Consider the following 18,996-nt stretch of genomic DNA (forward strand, 5'->3'; position numbering starts at 1 on the left):
CCTCACACACCACCATATAATTCTCCTAAAAAAAGACAAAATAATTTCGTCACACCCATGACCACATTCGTTGATACTACGGTTTTTGGATCTTCACGAATTTATGCAGGGAAGAGCAGAACGGAACCGCTTCTGCGAAAGAGCCGGTGAGCGATTATAGGTTGACATGTATGCTGTACTATCTAGAGAAAATTGTCTGTCCCCAGTGGATAACGGTGTAGTCCTTTGGGAATTACCTCACCTTTTTATGTCACTCAGCTCATCCTGAAGCTCCGTGTTCTCTCTGCCGAGTTGCTCTGTGTTCACAGGCTTTTCCCTTAGGACTCTCAGGACCCTCAGGACCCTCTGGTCAGCCCTGAGGAGGCGGTTCTCTCTCACTGCGTTTTCCTGGATTACATTGTGCGAGTCTGCCATGCTTCCAGCGTGGTTCAGGCTCCGGTGATGCTCGTTGGCCGCTGCTCCACGCTTTCTGGTGGCCTCCATTATCTCGGACCTTACCTCGACCAGTTCAATCCGCAGGGCCTGTATCTCATCCCTGACCTCGGGCGACTCCGGGTCTCCGGTGCCCAGGCAATACTTGAGAATACCGTCTGGGCGAAAATATTTCCGGCATGCAGGACATACCTTGCAGTTTTCCATCCAACACTGCAGGCAGGCCTCGTGGTAGACGTGGCCGCACACGCTAGCGGCCACTGTACCGCATTCACTGACACTACTGCAACTGTCGTCGCTCCCCAGGACGATCCCAAGGCATATGCTGCAGTTCAGAGGCATAGCTGGATGGAGTGACTGATGTGGACAAGGCTGCAAAGACCAGCGAAGGAGTCGGCTGTGGTGCGCGGAGCCTTGCGTGCCGCGAGTTCGAATTAGCGCGATGTCGCGTGCCGCATTAGTTACGTCGTCGTCGTCATTTGTGCGGCTTTTCTGTATTGCGCCGCTCCCTTCGCACTGCCTACTGAATCATGCTTTAATAGCTGCAATTTTTGATTGCACGATAATATCTTAAGCAGCCTGCAGTCATTAAAGGGAGAATAATGTTGCGCGTGCAGTGTTCTCTAAAGATTTCAAAGCCTGCTTTTTAAATGTGCAGAAGCCGCTGTAGGTGCCTGTCATCTCCTAAAAGTAAACCCTACAGGTCGAATACTTTTGATATTTGTAAAATATTCCAGCAGTGGTAGTTTAATGTATTCGGCCGCCCACATCCTAGTGTACGGCACCGGAATAGCACAGGCAGCCGAGCGTGCTCAAAAACATCACCCTCGACGGGTGTCTTCAGGTGGCACCAAAATTATCTGAAGTAGGCTTTTGCTTCTGATTTCACGAGTTTCACATATTTGAAAGCGAGGCAGTGGCACAGGAAGGCTGGTATCGGACCAAGTAGTACGATTTCCTTATACAAGTGGCTGCACTGTATGTCGAAATAGGACTTCTGTGATTGCATAAGAAGATAACGTTTCAATAAGTTATGTCTGAACCCTTATAGTCGGCCACTTTTTAAAGCATCGCGACATGTCATCTGCTCGGCGCTGCTGAGTCTAACGCATAGAAGAAGAGAAAGCATGCGAGAGGAATGCTGCGCCCACAATTTCTCCTGCCAGAATAAACGTTATCTGAAAAGCTGTTCTGCTTAGTGCGAAGGCAATCTTGCCCGTAATCGGCAGTCTTTGTATGGAGCCCCAAGAAGCTGCAATCACATTTGTATCCGCTGCACACAGTGTTGTAGACATGAAGCAGCGCTTATTTCTGACCCGAAACTTGGCGTCCGCTAGAAAGCAGCTGCATTTGTCGCATGCAGAAATACTTCTCTATATCTGGGCATTTATTAAGTTAAAAGAACTCCCGGCACGCGGTATTCACAAGCACAACCAGGACTACCATCGGACTTAGAATGCAAAGCTTCCCTCAATCGAATTAAAAACAACCACGAGGTGGAGTATGAAAAACTCCAAGGCCACTTTGGACCACTGAAGTTCGATGAGGCGAAATGCCTTGTTTTGAACACAGCTGATTCCTGCTTACTGCGTCTCCTTCTGTGTGCTGTGGGGTGCGGCATTCGAGGAAGCACCAAAGGAAAGTCGGAGCCCGAAAGCCTGGATAAGATAACCGGCAATTTAATCTTGATATATGCATCAATTGCCTAGAGAAGCCATCCGTTATGACTTCCCGACAATATGTGCGGTCATTGCAGATAATATGACCAGGTGATGTCACAGTGTCGCAGTATCCCGTGGAATCTGGCAAAGAAGTGTGACAATTCCGTCGCCTCTGCACGTCGCCTCTCTGTGGGCCGACTCGGCGCCGCTGCGTAGTGCAGGCGGCGCTTGAGCGAAGCCTGTAAAAAAGAGGCCGACTGCGCATATTCGCAAACATATCCGAAGCCAGCAGCGCCAACTCGATATTGCAAGCCTTCAATGACGAACAAAAATTGATAAGGCCACGCGCCGGTTGCGATTAACAAGGACTTAATCGAAAAAAAACAGACTGTACGCGCATGGCAAACTATGCTGACTTGCCGCTCAGACGTCTCATTTGCATCTGAAACCACGAATCGTTTATTAATTATAAAATGAAAAATGCCTCCGCATGACGGTTTGCGTAATAAATATAATTTATAGCCGTTCACGTTTTGCTGTCATGCCTCATGCAACTTTGAGAAAATGGGTCTTTTGAAAAATCCATTTAGTTTTCACTTTATTATGGCATGACTATGCATGGTGTCTGAACGCGAAATGGCTCCACCACCCTATGCACCCAGACGAACACGAAGACACGTCGAGTTTAAAATTGGAATCAATTTTATCTACCATTGTTCGAAAAGGTGCTGCCTCAATGGACCCCCAAAAAGTACACAGGCGCTGGACGCAGTCAAGGGTTCATTTTGTTGTCAAGCACCCCACTCCCCCTCCCTCCTCCATCCTTTCAACCTTTTTTATCGCCATTGCTACTTACATGCTGCATGGATATAATAAAATGTACAAATCAAAATAAGAATAGTGTCGGTCGGTCGACATCAATGGTCTTTATTCTAGAAACGATATGGCAACTTTTACACTCACCGGCGAGACTTTCTACATTTACAGCACTGCGAGCCTATCATCGACTGTGCCGCAGAGGTGTCTCTATTGTATCTGCGCCGACGGTGCAGTCCCCACCTTTCTTTTTCCCACGGACCCCGTAACGCCGGAATACCTGGCTGTCTTAGACCTCGATCTTCGACGCAAATTTATTGCCTGTAGGACCACACCTGGCCTCCATTCGTCAGAAATGTTGAGCAGCGATCCATTCCGATGGCTGGGCCGGAGGTCAATCGTGGCGTGTGCGTGTTAGGCTCTCATGTAATTGGTGTGGCGGGGGCCCCGTTGCCACAAGACAAGTAGCGTGACACGGGTGCTCGTGGCGTTGGCCACGCATTTGAAGGCTGTGCACTGTATCCTTGAGGAACCAACTCATGCCGCTGCACAAGTGCAGGAATCAGCTATGCCGGAGACAGTTCCGGCCCCTAGGAGTAAACTTAGCTCCTGACTCGTGCTGCTGGATCTTATTTAAACAGGCTATAAGAAATGTCCGGGGGAATTTCAAGAGATAAAGAGCGTGATTCTATTTATTTTATTTTTATAAACAGCAGCTTCGTCTAGAACTGTAGCAGGAGTGGGGTGGGCAGCATATTTGAAAAAAACAAACAAAATGCAAGGCAATAATATTGTGCAATATCAACAATACAATCAAGCAAACAATCGAACGCGGAAACAAACAAATGATTTATTTGTGTTCATGAGGACAACGATCAACAGCGGCTGATTGCTTTACAAATTAATGCAATGAAAGAGAGCAATGTGAACCAGGTAACCTCTTCCATGCCTCGATCGTGAGGGAAAAAAACTGATTAAACTTATCGGTTCTGGCAGAACAGGTACTAAGGTTAAATTCATGATAGCGCTTTGTGGATGTGCGATGCGCGAGATATATATATATATATATATATATATATATATATATATATATATATATATATATATAACTGGTGGACGAAAGCCGATAATGACTATGTACGATGCAATGAAGACATTTTAAGGATTCTACTTGCCGGCGACGTGACAATGTCGCTAGCAGGAACGAAGGAAGGACGGAAATGGGTAAAGCTTTCCGGTGATACTGATGACAAATTTAAACAGAGCTTTTTTTTAACACTTTTGATCTGTGCGATATAAGTTACTTCGTGAGAATTCTATATAAGGCAAACATAATAAAGTGTGGGAAGGACAGACGATTTATGCATCAATAACTTTACGTCACATAGAGCTTGACCTCAGTTACGTCTCAGGTAATATTTTTTCTTAAGGGCTTTGCATAAAAATAAATTAATGTTGGACCAATATAATTTATTAGTGAAAATAATATCTAGATATCCATATTCAGAATTCTGTCCAGTCACATGCTAATAATTGAATAGGCAAGAACGGAGATGTCATGACTACAGACTTAGTGTATAGGACGCCAATCATCGGCCTACATGAGGACGTTAGTTGTTTTGCACAAGGTTTGAAGAACTTTATAAACCTATTTATCTCGAATAACAAATCAGGTTGACCTTGGCCAAAACTGCGCTGTATTTCAAGAGTTTTGTTGCAAGAACTTATTTCGAGCCCACAATGCAACGAAGTGGTCCCACCGGTGTCATCCCTGTGGCTTGTGGCAGCGGTTTCTTTTGCTTCCTTACCGCCACAGACGATGCAAACATCCGACTTCTTCTAATATTTAGAGGCGAGTACATCAAAAACGTTTTGTATAAAAACTCCTGGCTATCAAACGCCATTTCTATGCAGAATATCAGGTACAAAAACTCAGCGGTTTAGTTGGTATAAACGGTGGAGGGCACGTACGTAATTGCACAAAGATCGAGTTCGTCTGCTTCAACCGCGGCTCTTAACCCAGCCACTTGTAACGTAGTTGCGTTCTTCGAGTGGTTAGTAGGCTTACGATTGGTTTCTTGTAAAGAAGCTCGTCCGTAGGACAAGGAATTCATGAATGTCGCACATATTTATGCGTGGGCACAGGCCGACGCTTACTGTGCAGTGGCGCATATCGACTGCACGTGGGTCGGTGCCAAAGTTTTGTTTCCTACAGGTCTCTGTCCGCATCGCGCACACTTTGCCGATAAATCGAACTGTCACTCATGATACCGATTGAGTTTTCATAACAACGGTGCTGGCATGAGGCAGAGTGACAGAGCAAACGGACACGCACGAACAGCTAAGCTAGTCGGCGCCCCGTACTAGTACTTATCAGAACAGGACGCAAAGATGGCGTCGGCTGCATACTGACGTCAGCTGTAACGTCACGTGAATACCCCTAAAGAGAAGCGTCATGTTGGTAAACAAAGGTGGCGCTGCGATCGGCAGCGACATGGGGTGTAGGCAAAAACGCAGCGTGCTTACACAGCGCCAAGCTACGCTGAATTCAAAACCAGTTATCGCGGGCGAATATCCTGAAGCGTAAGCTTCGCTTGTGCGTACAAAAAGTTTTGTTTTGTGCCTGGAGAGTAGTTCAGCACTTTATCAGTCGATTACTTCTAGAATTACCTAACGAAGAGCGCTGAAGTGGCTTCCTTCTCCGTGGTCTTGGCAGCGCGCGGCTACGGTGGGCGACTGCAGTGACTGAGTTAAATGTAAACTAGAAAGCGCAATGTATATGAAAACCTAACAGCCAACACTGTTCAACTCCTGTGCATACTGCTATAGCATGCAAGGACGACGACGAATGAATGACGGGAAGTGTGTTTTTCATGTAACTCCTAATGGGCTTTCTGAAACTCCAGCACACCACACTAAAAAACAATATTGTTACAGTCCGTATGATAAATTAAGATGAGGAACTCGGTAGTAGCTGGATGAAGAAGGGAGTGAGAGTGGAAGTGCCGCCTGTTTCATGTGGATCGTTTATTGGGTTCAGAAAGTTTATTACATAGAGACAAGAGAGTTACATTATTGATGGAGATTGCGGTTTCGATCGCGCCTTATTTCGCCATTGACGCACCCCTGAAGCCTCGTCGCAGCCGCCGCCTTGCTGGACTCCTGCCCCTGTTCCTTACAATGCCGCCACCAACGGAGCCTAGCCCAGTGCTTCTTGACACTTCAAATCATGCGAGTTCCGACCTTTATTAACATTACCCACTGAGCACAGAATATCTTGTAGCTGTCTTGATATGTCTATATTGGTCACATATATCTTGAGCTATCAAAGACATCTACAAGACGTCGCTTGGTGCTAGTCTAGAAGACATCATCGGCAAGATGTCTGGAATCTGTCTAGTGAAGAATTTTTATGTCTTCAGCTACGCAAGACAGTTATTAGCCGGCTAACGCCAGATGTCTTCTAGAGTTCTGCTTCAGAAGTCTACCATACTTCCTAACAAGACGTTTCAGGGTCACATATGCGCCTATAGTGCAATATGTACACAATTTAACTGGACGACACTGTTCTGCATACTCTAAGTATAAATTGTCGAAGGTTTGTTCTAGCAATTTTTCAGCTTGCAAAATACTGTATCCAAAGTGCCTGCGCTTTTGAATTAAGCATGCAATTTGGGCTGTTTCCAGCATGCAGGACCAATATGGCACCAAGAAATGCTGTTTAGTCGATGGGTATCTGAACATAATGTACAAAAGCCGCTGACACCTTCATTTCTGCAGCCGATAGCCACACGCGTACTGTGTTCGACCTCACTCGGCGCAGTCCAGTCCGCCGGAAGACTCCAAACTCCGAGTGTTCACAACGACAAAGTAAGCTAGAGATGTATCCGTGTGTGATAAAAGCCAGTAGTTCGCACAGAGGAAAGATTTGCTGCGCCGATGTTAATACGGAACGCCAGCTATGCACGATCCGCCATTCCCAAACTTCGCGCGCCGTGGCCTTTTCGCACCCCTCCTCTTTACAGCGAGATAGAAAATAGTGCGCCAAAATAATTACGCAAGACGCAGGTTGTATTTACCGTTTTGAAACAAATACGTCATAAGCAACAGTTACATTTTACTTGTATAGCTTGTTTTATGAAATATATTTCAAATTTCTATTGTTTTTAAAGTTATTGTATCAATGCGCTGCTCGGAGCTGGCCATTTCAAATTTTCGTCGTGTCTAGTCGTGTCTGCACGTTAGGCCGTTGGTTTGTGACTGCGTTGAAAATGTATCCCGCACAGCGGCTGCTACTTCTGGCTGCAAGGCAAGCTTCGTTGGGTGAGTAAGAAATTGTTTCTTCTAAATGAGTCACTTAATGGAGCAGTAAAGTGACTGAGTGTTTTCTTTTTACGATAAAAATGCTGCAAGGACCGTTGTTTGCATCCGCCGGCGCAGGCTGTATGGGCGAGCAAGATAGCGCGCGCGGACCGTTTAGTCAGTACGAAAGGCGGTGTTTTATGGCGCATCTATAGTTTTGTGCATGCAGAAAGGTTTTTCGCTTGTAATTCCACTCGCCGCGTTTCGTGAACTGCCATTGGCGGCGGAACCTCGCGATGTAATTCTTCAAAATGAGCTTGGCGATCCGACGTCTTTCGTTGATTGCCGCTGGTTCTAACACTTTCCCAGGAAACACAACTGAGCACGAAAGTCTGCATGCTTAGTGTGGCCTTCACTCTGCAGCAAGATACAGAAAATACGCACCGTCGAGTGGAAGCCGTGCATTGTTTCTCAGCCTGCAGAGCTTACGCGCTAAGTTATGCCGCGGTTGCGAAAAAGAAAGAGAACGATCTCAATAAGCCGCCTTAGAGGGGAGGGTAAGGTGCATTCTGGCCACAGCGACTCTCCCAACTGCTAGCAAAATACTCTCGGCCTGTTCACAGGCACAAGTTGAAACACATAGCGAGATAGGAACGGCGTACGAACATTCTGCAGTGATTTAATTTTAATAGTTCATAAAATGTTTACAGTCAGCCATTACATTGCCGTGATTAAGTGGTTTTACATTTTCATATAGTCAGAAAGCACAATTTAGTTCTTTTTAAGTTCCTGAACTGCATGCTGTGTGATGTGCTGGTGCTCTATTTGCTTTGGTCCTCAGTTTTTTTTTTTTTTTTTATTCGCGGAAATGTTTTAAGAAATTAAGCTTCAGTTGAATTGGTACAGAAAGAAATCGAAAGCAAATCTTTCAGACGGACCTCATATAACGAAAAGCCTATTATAATACACAAAAACATATCAATTTCATTTGTTTTCTTGCTTCAGGGCCAATAGACTCTTCCTATCCAGAACTGGGAAAAGAAAAGAGAGTACTGAATCATAACTTACTTTTAAGGCGTATAGAATGTAGCCATGTTATAAATGGGTTCAGTGTATGCCTTCTGGCTGTCCTCAACAACAAAGCTGTGACTCCACGCAAACCTTTTGATAGCATATGGACTCCTCCCGAAGTGAAGGTGTTTGGCATCAAAGGTGAAATACCTTCATTTAATTTCAGTTCAGTTCAGTCATGTCCGACTCTTCGTGACCCTATGGACCATGTCACGCCACGCTTTCCGGTCTCTCACTATCTTCCTAGCATCACATAACTTCCTCTGCAGTGCCTCGAGGATGCCATCTAACCATCGCGTTCGCTGCCTACCCCTTCTCCGGCGACCCTCAACCTTTTCCAGCATCAAATCTTTCTCCAGCGACTCCTCTCTTCTCATCAGATGACCAAAGTAGCTGAGCTTTAACTTTAGAATTAATTAACTTAGAATTAACTTTAGAATTTAGAATTTAATGCTCTTTTTCACATTGTGCTGTTGTGTCTGTGTTTGGTGCTCTTGTTATTTTGTGTCTGCGGGAATTTTCATGTAAACAAAACACTTACCCAACAGCTCAAGCAAGTGAGCTATGCATTCTTTTTTTTTTTTTTTTGCTCTGGGTGCATGCTCACTGTTTAAAATATTGCTTTCATTTGTTCTAGGAAAACCTGGTGATGCATACATACGTAGGTACCTACATATATACATGCATAGATACATACATAGGTAATGCATCCATACATAGATACATGATACATAGATTTATTTCTTCTCTACATATGTCGAATGAAACACTTAGTAAACTCAGAGGCAGGAACCTTACCCAGCATAGAAAGTGACTCTCAATAAAAAAAGAAATGTATAAATCAGGAAAATGGTGGTTCTCTTCAGGTGTGTCTGTTGGTGAAGACAAGAAAATGTTTTAGCCTTCGAGGTCATCAAGGAGTTATTAATATACATATATTATACTCAGCAGTATTTTGTGCTGCTAGTGCGTGTCTTGGTTAAACATATTTCTATTGTGTACTCAGTACTCTCAACTTTATGTGACATATTTTGAGGTTAAATTCTTATCCTATGTTTTGTAGTCAGTGATTTGCTTTATTAAACTTCACAAGAAATCTTTAAAGCATTGCAACACCTTGCAGGTTGCCACCACCTCCACGGCTGCCTAGCAACTATCCTTTTCCTGTCTGTGCTGCAAACACAACTTAGCAATGAGGGCCACAGGACTGACATCTCACTGGGCAGTCGTGGGCTACTGACTGAATACACAGGTATGGTTTGACTGTGCCAAAAACTTAGAGTTGCCAACAGTGGGACTTTTTCCTTCTGTTTGGGAGCTCATATATCTAAATCGTGCTTTTGATTTTAATCCTGGCAGGTGTGACATGGAAAGCCTTCAACACCAATGAAACTTAGTTTTGCCGACGTCACAAAAGAGTGGTTGGTGTTTGCCTTGTGACAAAGACCAAGTCCACATCTAAAGGCGCTGCACAGCCACCATGAACAGTGCCACAATAGCAAGCAGCTGGGATCAAGGCACCTTCTGTGCTCATTTACAACTCAAGTTTGAAGCTTTGTAATTTTGCAAAGGTAGGCCTCCAACAATTGACAGAGAGGAGCCTCCCAATCAATTGAGCCACAAAGGAATTCCCCCTTTCATGGCAGTAGGTGACAAAAAGAGGCAGTGCAGCTGGTGTTCAGTACCGATAAAGAAAAAGCTGCCCAGCCTAGTTAGCTGTGGACAAGGGCTGAAGTGGTACCAGTGTTGAGAACGATCTGATTGGCAGAAAAGCCTCCTTTGAGGGATATTCGCCCCTTCATTCTTAATTTGTAACTGACTGCAGTGGATCTGATAGCCCCGGAAGTTTTCTTTTTTTTTTTTTTTTAATTTTCTCTGCCCTCTAGGGTTGTACAGAATAACAGATGCACAACCCATGCCAGCTCCCTCATTTTACGATGCTTTCATGCCAGAATGTTGGCAGTGGTATTCAGACCTTGTTTTTTTTTTCAATGCCTTTTCTCCATGCATAATAACAGGCTATTTAGCGTAACACAGTCGCACACAAGACAGAGGACACCATCAGCACTTACAACTGTTCAGCGGAAAGCAGCCGATATACATAGCCTACTCAGGTGATGCGCACGGGTACAAGGCAACATGGAAACAGCACCATTTTGTCAAACTATGCGTGAGAAATTTTTCTTCAGTCTCATAAGAAAAACCAATTTGCTGCTGACACAGCTGTAACCTGCTTTTTTATATGAAGGGCTTCTAGTGTTTCATGAGCCGTTACCCACAGTTGTCACAATTGGTGCAAACCCTACGGTGCAAGAGAAGTCGCTCACCTTCATTGTTAATGTCTTTTGCATGTTCCCTAAGTTGGCCATTGACGCAGAATCCTGCTTGTGCAAAATAAGATTTTTCTACATGACAGTAGAACTTTATAGACGGTGGTGCACTTTACGAAATGCTGGCCATGTCTCTTCTGACAGCCGACCTGTTTGCTTTCGTAGCTTATGTGATGGCTTAGCTGAGCAAGCTTTCAGGGAGCAGAGGATACCATCTATACATTAAACAGGTTTGAGCTGTGTCAGTGACACTTCAGCTTTTCTTTGAGGCTGAACAGATATTTCTCATACCTGCTTTGATAAGATTGGTGCTGTTTTCCTGTTGCCTTGTACATGTGCACATCAGCAGTGAAAGCTATGCATCGACTGCTTTCCCCTAAATAAACAGTTGTAGTAAGTACACGTGGTGTCTTCTTTCTTGTGTGTGTCTGTGTTATGCTAAATACCTTTTTTATTTCTGAAAACCAACTATCTCAGCAGTTAACTTCCTTCTTTTTATACCAGCAGAATGTGAAGAGCAGCACCGTGTGCAACACTGAATTTTATTCCCTTTTTTTTTTTTTCTGTGCCTTCTGTACTCCTCGCAAGCTGTTTGCTGCACTACAAAAGGTAAGGGCAGTTGGTGCCATCATGGCTGGTTCATGCTGCCCTTATCTTTTGTAGTGCTGCAAACAGCTTTAGATATGGAATATAGTGGTTGGTATGTACAATGACAGGGATGCGAAACTTTTGCTCCTTCCTTTTTTTTCCTTATGGTGCCTTCTAGTGTTTCTTGTAGAGTGATGTATGACCCTTACCTGCTACCTTTTCCTTAGTACTTTTTAGTTATGATAGTAGAATGTAACTATGACAGGCATGCAGCCATTGCATTTTTTTTTCAGTGCATTCTAGTCATGCTAACAGGAACAGCAGCAGTGAAGCAGTCTTGGCTTCTTTTTTTTTGCAGTGTAGATTTTTTAATGGAATTGATGTCGTGCCTATTGCTCAAGTGTTTGTGCAGTTTCTACAAGATGTATGTATGACCAGCATTCAGTTGGTGACATGCATGCACATATAGTATGAAATGCAACACGTGATGATGGTCTTTTGTGAAAGCGCCTTTTTCTGTATACTGAAGCTTTTTCATTCGAATTTGTTGCTTTGTTTTATTTTGTACAAAAATTATGCAGATAGTTCGTTCGACCACTCAACCAGTTTTGTACACTTTTGCATACCTATCCCTGTTTATTTCTAGTCATTTCCTGTTCTTGTTTGGAGTATGGATGTTGTCATTCTTTTGTAAAAAGATCATTTTAAGCTTGGAGAGAACTGCATTATTATTTTGTCATTTTCATACCACTTGTAGTGTCTAGTTTCTGTGCTTGTAACTTCGTAGCGCACTGTTGAAAAAAACATCAAATATATGATTTACACATTTTGTTTCCTAGCACCTTTTGTAGTTATTGCCGAATCTCCCAAAGAGCACCCAACCATGGCTGTCCACCGTACAGTGTGGCATGTTTTGTAACAAAGAATGTGTACAGTTCTCACTTACTGTTTGCAGTTTTAATGTCTGTGAGAATTAATGGCAATGTGCATCATTCTTTACATGTCATGTGTTCATGAGTTGGCTCTTTCTGGTGTTTTCTTCCTTGGTACAATATTAGGCTTCAGAGAACCACATTTTTTCATTTGCATACTGTTGCTTGTGGCTTTCCTTGCTTTTAACATGCATGAGATTAAGTTGCCTATTTGCAATGTATAATGTTGAGGAAATTAAAGAGTTCTGTAGTTTACTCATCTCATTTTCTAGCATTGGGTGCAGTTACTACCAAACTTTCTAAAGAGCACCTGATGGCCATTAACAGTGAAATGTGGCACGCTTTGTAATAAAAACATACAGTTCTCATTACTAGACAACAGTTGTAGTGCGTGAGTATTAATGATTTACAATTGTACATCAGTTTAGCTTGCATCATAACTGAATGTGTGAAAGAGCACTGTGGGTGTGTGACGGCAATGCAGCTTTAGTTGTAGTAGCATCTGGTGAGACTATTTTTTGTCTGGCAGTGGTGTTGAAAACCTCTACAAATACATAAGCATTTCAGACAGTTTTGCGAGAAATAGCAGGGAATAAATAATTTAGAGCATTGCAGGAGATTCTAGAGCTCATTTTAGACATTCAGAATCTATTTTAATGATCTCTAGATGATGACTTGCAAGACGTCTTGCAGCTTAAAAAAGTGGGTGCATTAGTTGAGCTAGAAGGCAGCTACAAGAAGTACCAAGACATATAAAAACATCTTTCATATCTTGTCAAAGCATCTTTTAAATGTCTATCAGCTGTCTTGGGTGCCACTTCAGATGTCTATAAGGTGACTTGTTTATCTTGGGCAAGATGCCTTATAGCTATCTGCTAGACTGACTTACGTTTAGTAAGTTATTTGTCTTCCAGATTTCTAGGAGATATCTTGCAAGACGTCTTGTAGCCTAAAAAAGTGGGTGCATTAGCTGAGCTACAAGATCACTACAAGAAATATCAAGACATCTGGCAATGTCTTGCATATCTTGTCGAGACATATTATATACGTTTAGTAGCCATCTCAGAGGTCTACTGAGACATCTATCGGGCATCTTGCTTGTCTTGGCAAGACAGTTTATAGCCGTCTCATAGATGGGTTGGTGTTTACTGGGTACCGAGAGCCTCGCAATTTCGCTGGCGCAGCGGGGGAGGACGTTGACGACTGGCTCCGCCACTTCCAACGGGTAAGCCGTTAAAACCGCTGGGACGTCGCCATTCAGCTCGACAACGTCGTTTTCTTCCTGATCGACACCGCCCTTGTCCGGTTTGAGAACCATGAGGACACGCTGACTACATGGGACCGCTTTGTCACCGAGCTCAGTGTTTAGGCGATTCGTCAGCGCGAAAGAAGCAGGCCGAGCAGACACTACCCAATCGTGTCCAGCTACCTGGCGAGACCTGCACATCAATTCTCGCATGTCTAAGGAGGACAAAGTTGGGCATCTTTTGAAGGGCATCGCAGCTGACGTCTACAACTTCCTCATCGCCAAAGATGATATCTCGACTGTGTCCGCTGTCCGTCACATCCGCACACTCGAAGCACTAAATACTCGTCGAGTAACTCCTAAGTATGGAAGGCTTGCCAATGTGACAACGGTCGCCAGAGTTGACGAGCATGTTCCTCCGGACCTTACTTCAACTATGCGGCAGATCATTCGCGAAGAGTTTCTCCGGCTTGATTCCCGCTGCCGGAACAGGTCACTAGTGTTCTACCGCCCATCTTTTCCGTGTGAACCTGCCTACAATCTGCAATCTCAGCCTGAGTTTTCTTCTTGTCCCGCAGCACACACTGCCTCTTTCGAAGAATGCTCGCAGCAATATTGCGCAAGCCCTGTTTCTTCTAGACATCTTGATCAGCGTAACGACCTTCATCCGCGATGACCTAGGCGATCACCCCGGCTCAGAGATCAGCGTGATCCTGGCTTTTATCGACAGCAGGACCAACCCCTTCTTCGGCCTACTCCTGTCTGTTACCGATGTGGCATCCCGGGCATTTTTCAAGACAATGCCGCCGTCGTTAACTATCGCGGTATGACCGACAAACGTATCCAGACCCGACCGTCGGTACTGGTCGTCTCCTCCGCATGGCCAGTTTCAGCCCGGTGGCGCGCGCAACCACTCCCCGGCTTCCGATCGGTGTCTGGCTCTACCGCCCGTTTTTCCAGCCCGCCGCTCGCCATCCCCGCGGCGTCGTTCCCAGTCCCCTCCTCCGGAAATCTAGGCACCGCAGCCGATGGAGGTGAGGCCGCCGGTGAACGCTCACGATTTGCAGAAATACCTCCTTCTGTGATTATGCTAAAAAATAAGATCTCTGTCTGTTGGCGGTATTTCTACAATGGCATTAGTGGACACTGGTGCGACAATATCGATTATGAGTTTAACATTTAAAAACTTACTGGGACCAAACGTGATGTTTCCTTGGGACAGAAATGCAAATTTTTATACCGTTAGTAGCGATATGTTGTATCCCGTTGGAGTGTGCAGTGAAAAGTCTTGGGGAAACCGTGTTTTCTGCGGAATTAGCCGTGCTACCCCACTCCACACATGATGTAATTCTTGGTATAGATTTCCTGCGCATGTGTGGCGCAACCGTAGACTGCCGCACGGGCGAGATCAGTGTTGACGGCTGCCTACCGCCTGAGTTCTTCAATGAACCTCTTGTTTGTGAAGATGTGATGTGCGTGTGCGACAATACTGTTGTGCCTCCGATGTCTACCCAGGGGCCGAATTACGGACTCCGCTCACAAGTTTGTGAGCGTGACGTCAAAATTACGGAGCTGTGACGCAGACTTGAGACGTCAATCGTGACGAGTATGCGAAATCGTCCAATTACCAGTGACTTTTAGCGTGGCTCCACCCCGGTAGCTCGGAATCCTCGGCAAACGCTGTTGCCACAGTGTGGCACAAAACTGAGCAAGGACCGTCTCCTAACTTTTTGTAACACGACGCAATTAATACGCAATAAATAAAACAGACAAAGGTTTATTTTGGCAATGTACTATTTTTAATATTGAATAACATTAAGCTCAAGTAGAAGAGTTCTTAGTTTTGTAATTATACTTGCTATTAGGTAAATTTCGTTGCCGCGAGGGTGCACCGGCTGCGTCATGGCGTGCACATGGCGGCCTGCAAGCAAACAGCTCATTGCCCGAGAAGGTGCTGCTTTTTTAAGCGTCGTCTGAAATCGCAGTACCGTGCGGGTGCCGTGAGCATGCTGAAAATCTAATAGAATGCAGTCGAAGTTCAGAGCCTGTAGCGATAACATTTCATAGAGCGCTTGACACAGAAATGGACAAAAAAACTTGCGGAAGTGTTTTCGGTCGGCGCCTACTAGTATCGATGAGGAATGTGCTGAAAGTGTAACGTGCAAGCTGTGTGGTTCTATTTGTTTTAGGAAATGCAAGACGACTGTGAAGCATGTAGTGTAGGCCAAAATGAAGCTCCGTGGTTGCATGATCATCTGTTTGTATGTAGCTGGATAGTTTAGAAAAGAACATGATCATGGAAATGCTCCCACACTTGCCGGGACTGAACCTGAAGCCTTCATTCACTGCAGTGCCACCATGACAGGGCTTTCAATGTAGTGTTCATTGTGGTGTGCTCTGTATTTTTTTGTTCTCCATGACTGGGTTGCTTGCATTTGAGCGATACCTTCTGCCCACACACCATTTGCTTTGTTTGTATACCTATGGGATTTTCTACTTATGAGCACTAAAACTCGCAATATTATACATTCAATTTGTCAGCTTTACACTGTTTAGCATTAAGCAAATGCGTTCTATGCATCCTAACAGTATATGCAGGCCTGTAGTCCTGAAAGGCTCACTAATGGAGACTGCCCTATGCACACAGTGTACATAGCACTACTTGTGTCATGTTTCTGCACTGCTAAGTGCCATACTTTGTTTCCTGCTTCAGAAATGTGCCAAACGTATCACAACTACTATGCAAGCCTGTAATCATTAGGAAACTAATATTTTGTGTTTTTTTCCTCTGTGTCGCAGTTTTATGCACAATACTTTCATTTCTTGTTTCTGAAGTATGTCAGACCTGCGATGAGTACTGTGCCAGCTTACAGGCTCTAAAAATTATTCTTGTGTGTCCTCTATGTGTAGCACAATTGTGCTGCACGTCAAATAACTGCCGATGTTATTGTAGGCAGTTGGTTTCGCTGCTGCATATTCAAGCGTGTGAAATGCTGCAGGAAAGTAAAGGTGCACAGTGGATACACCTGCTTCTAAAAAAATTTTCTGTGAGGCTTTCCCATTTCGATAGGGAACACAATTTCTGCCTCGTTGTGAAACACTTTAATTATGTACTCAAACACATGAACACACACACAAACACCAACATACACGGTTGTAAGCAACAGTGAAGGGGGGTGTACGAACACAAATTTGACTTGACAGATGAGGTGTTTTAACGCATGGTTCGAGAAGATATGCATCTCTATTACAACAGGTTTCTCTCACAGACATAAAACGAGAAGACGCTGCACTTGGCTGCCTGTATATCACGGCCGATTGCTGTGCTGGAATTGACGCCAAAGCGGTTGCCGCACCATGGGCAGCTGTGCCAGCCTCTGGTGGTAGCTTCTGTGGAACAGGCTCACAGCATGATTCTTTATGGCTTTTCACTAGAGGTATGCATGGCAATAGTGATCCCACTTCCAAGTAGCCAGTTCACAGATGTGACTCTTCCTTGTCCAAGCCAGCACCACCCTCCTCGTCTGCAGTCAGGCAGGAAGACATCCAAAGAAGGTATGCAACAAGGCACATGCTACACGCTCTGGCTAGGTAGAGGAACGTCTAGTATTTTTGCAAGAATTGGAAGCGGGTCTTCAGTACGTCGATGCAGTTATCCACCATTAACCTTGTGGAGGTGTATGCCTTGTTCTATAATCGTTGTGGAGAGTCCGGACCGGGATTCCATGGCACTGGCAGCCATGTCTCCAACAGGTGCCCCTCTCACCAGCATAACCGAAAATGGCACGCTATTAAGCACATTCTTCGTCACGTCTTTGTCGACCTCAACAGCCTCATAAACTAACAGCCTCTGGGAAAATGGAAGAGTCGCATCAAGTTGCTCATTGCCAGGTTTTGCTGACGATGACATTCATGGGCATGCAGAAAATAAATGATTGAACGTTTCAGCAACACTGCTGTAATGACAGCCTTGCACTTCATATCGGTATAAATGATGCCCCATTCCTACTCAATACAGGCATCAAACACACGCATTCCCATCTTCGTTTCTTACGTAGGCATTTCAACAATGTACTAGTGCCTTATGTTCCAGCTTTTATAAAAGCCCAAGAATGGTAATGCATGTGAGGCATGTGGAGCCTACCGTAACTTATCTTGCAAAGAGCAGCGCGGCTCAGTGTCGTGAATTCGACGATGCGCAGCAGGCCGGCCTCGACCTGTGTCATGCCTGTGTGCAGCCGAGAGTGTCGCCAGAAGAAAGCATCATGCCAAGATCCCAGGTAGGAGTTTCATGGCCAAAATCATGTTGGCATCTCATATCTGAAACAGGGACATCACAAGGCTACTCGTAGACGACCTATGTGCCGTCGACAAACCCGACGACGCCGGGTATGCTGCCGTGATGAAGGAATACTTTCTTCTCCGCCGCCCTAGCTGCACGCCGTCGCAAAGGCTTTCGAACTGTCGGCTGCGCGAGGCCGAAGTTCGCCTCGGTGCCAGTAGCGGCTTGGAAGCCACCAGCAGTTCGGAAAAAGCGCAGTGCACACATTATCTGCCGCCGCACAGACAGCGCACTCGACCGCACAACACCTATCTCAGTTCATCGCGTCGCACAGTCACTGTACTATATCCTTCTCGAGTAGCAACATGAGTCGAAACATCTCGCCGGGCACGTCAAACAGTCTTCGTACACCGTCCTTCGCCGATGATCTCGTCGGGGGAACGCCGGCCGCCGCATAGATCGCCGCGATTTTCCCTTTGTGAGCGCTCACAAACCAGTACTGAGCGGCTCGCGTCGCTCACAACCCCCGCTCACAATTGGCCCGTAGCCAACGTCATCACTTCAAGTGTGTTCATGACGTAAACAGCAGACGACGATGATATAAAGGACGGCCACTCCCGCCGTGTTGCCGCTGGCCAATAGGAAGATTGTGAGTGTGAGTGTGATTGTGAGTGTGAGCGGTCTGAAATTCAGCCCCAGTATATTTCGGTTTCGTGTTCTCGTCGTGCGATCGAAACGTTTGATGCGACAGTGACACCTAACTAGTCGAACTGCGCGAAGAAATCTCTCCTACTTCTTAATTGTTTGGTGTTGGTAACCAAAGGCTGCACGCGATTGTGGACTATGAATTGCTCCACGCAGCCAGTTCTTTCAGCAGCTGGCTTTGGTTACGGACGCACCTCAGCGGAATGTCGCACCATCTCAAGTGAATGCTCAACTGCGGGGTGTGATTAGTAATTCTCTGAATGCCACAGAACGTGATGTTTTGGAAGATCTGCTGTCGAAGTATGCATCCGTTTTTGACTTCTCGAAGCCCATCAGCTCACGCTCCTTTTCCGGGTCTCGCACCAGTCATCGAATTGACACCGGTTATGCACATTCAATTCGCCAAAAACCATATCGTATGGCGCCGTCCGAGCGCAAGGTCATCAATGAGCAAGTACCTGAAATGTTGGCCCATTGTGTCATTCAAGAATCATGCAGTCCCTGAGCGGCTTCAGTAATTCTTGTGCGCAAGAAAAATGGCATATGGCGATTTTGTATAGATTAGTGCCGCTTGAATTTAGTCACTAACAAGAATGTCTACCCGCTTCCCCGCACTGATGACGCCAATGAC

General features: G+C 45.2%; 1 long non-coding RNA gene across 1 annotated transcript; it reads left to right on the forward strand.

Annotated features, from left to right (window-relative positions):
• Positions 1-7,116: 7,116 nt before the first annotated feature.
• LOC146183082 (uncharacterized) lies at positions 7,117-12,396 on the forward strand. The gene is made up of 3 exons (XR_014708716.1): positions 7,117-7,232; positions 9,406-9,534; positions 9,642-12,396. It is a non-coding gene; the product is annotated as an uncharacterized LOC146183082 (long non-coding RNA).
• The last annotated feature ends 6,600 nt before the right edge of the window (positions 12,397-18,996 follow it).

Source organism: Amblyomma maculatum, chromosome 7 (genome assembly GCF_055883805.1).
Source record: "Amblyomma maculatum isolate TAMU_Amacu chromosome 7, ASM5588380v1, whole genome shotgun sequence".
Taxonomy (NCBI): Eukaryota; Metazoa; Arthropoda; class Arachnida; order Ixodida; family Ixodidae; genus Amblyomma; species Amblyomma maculatum.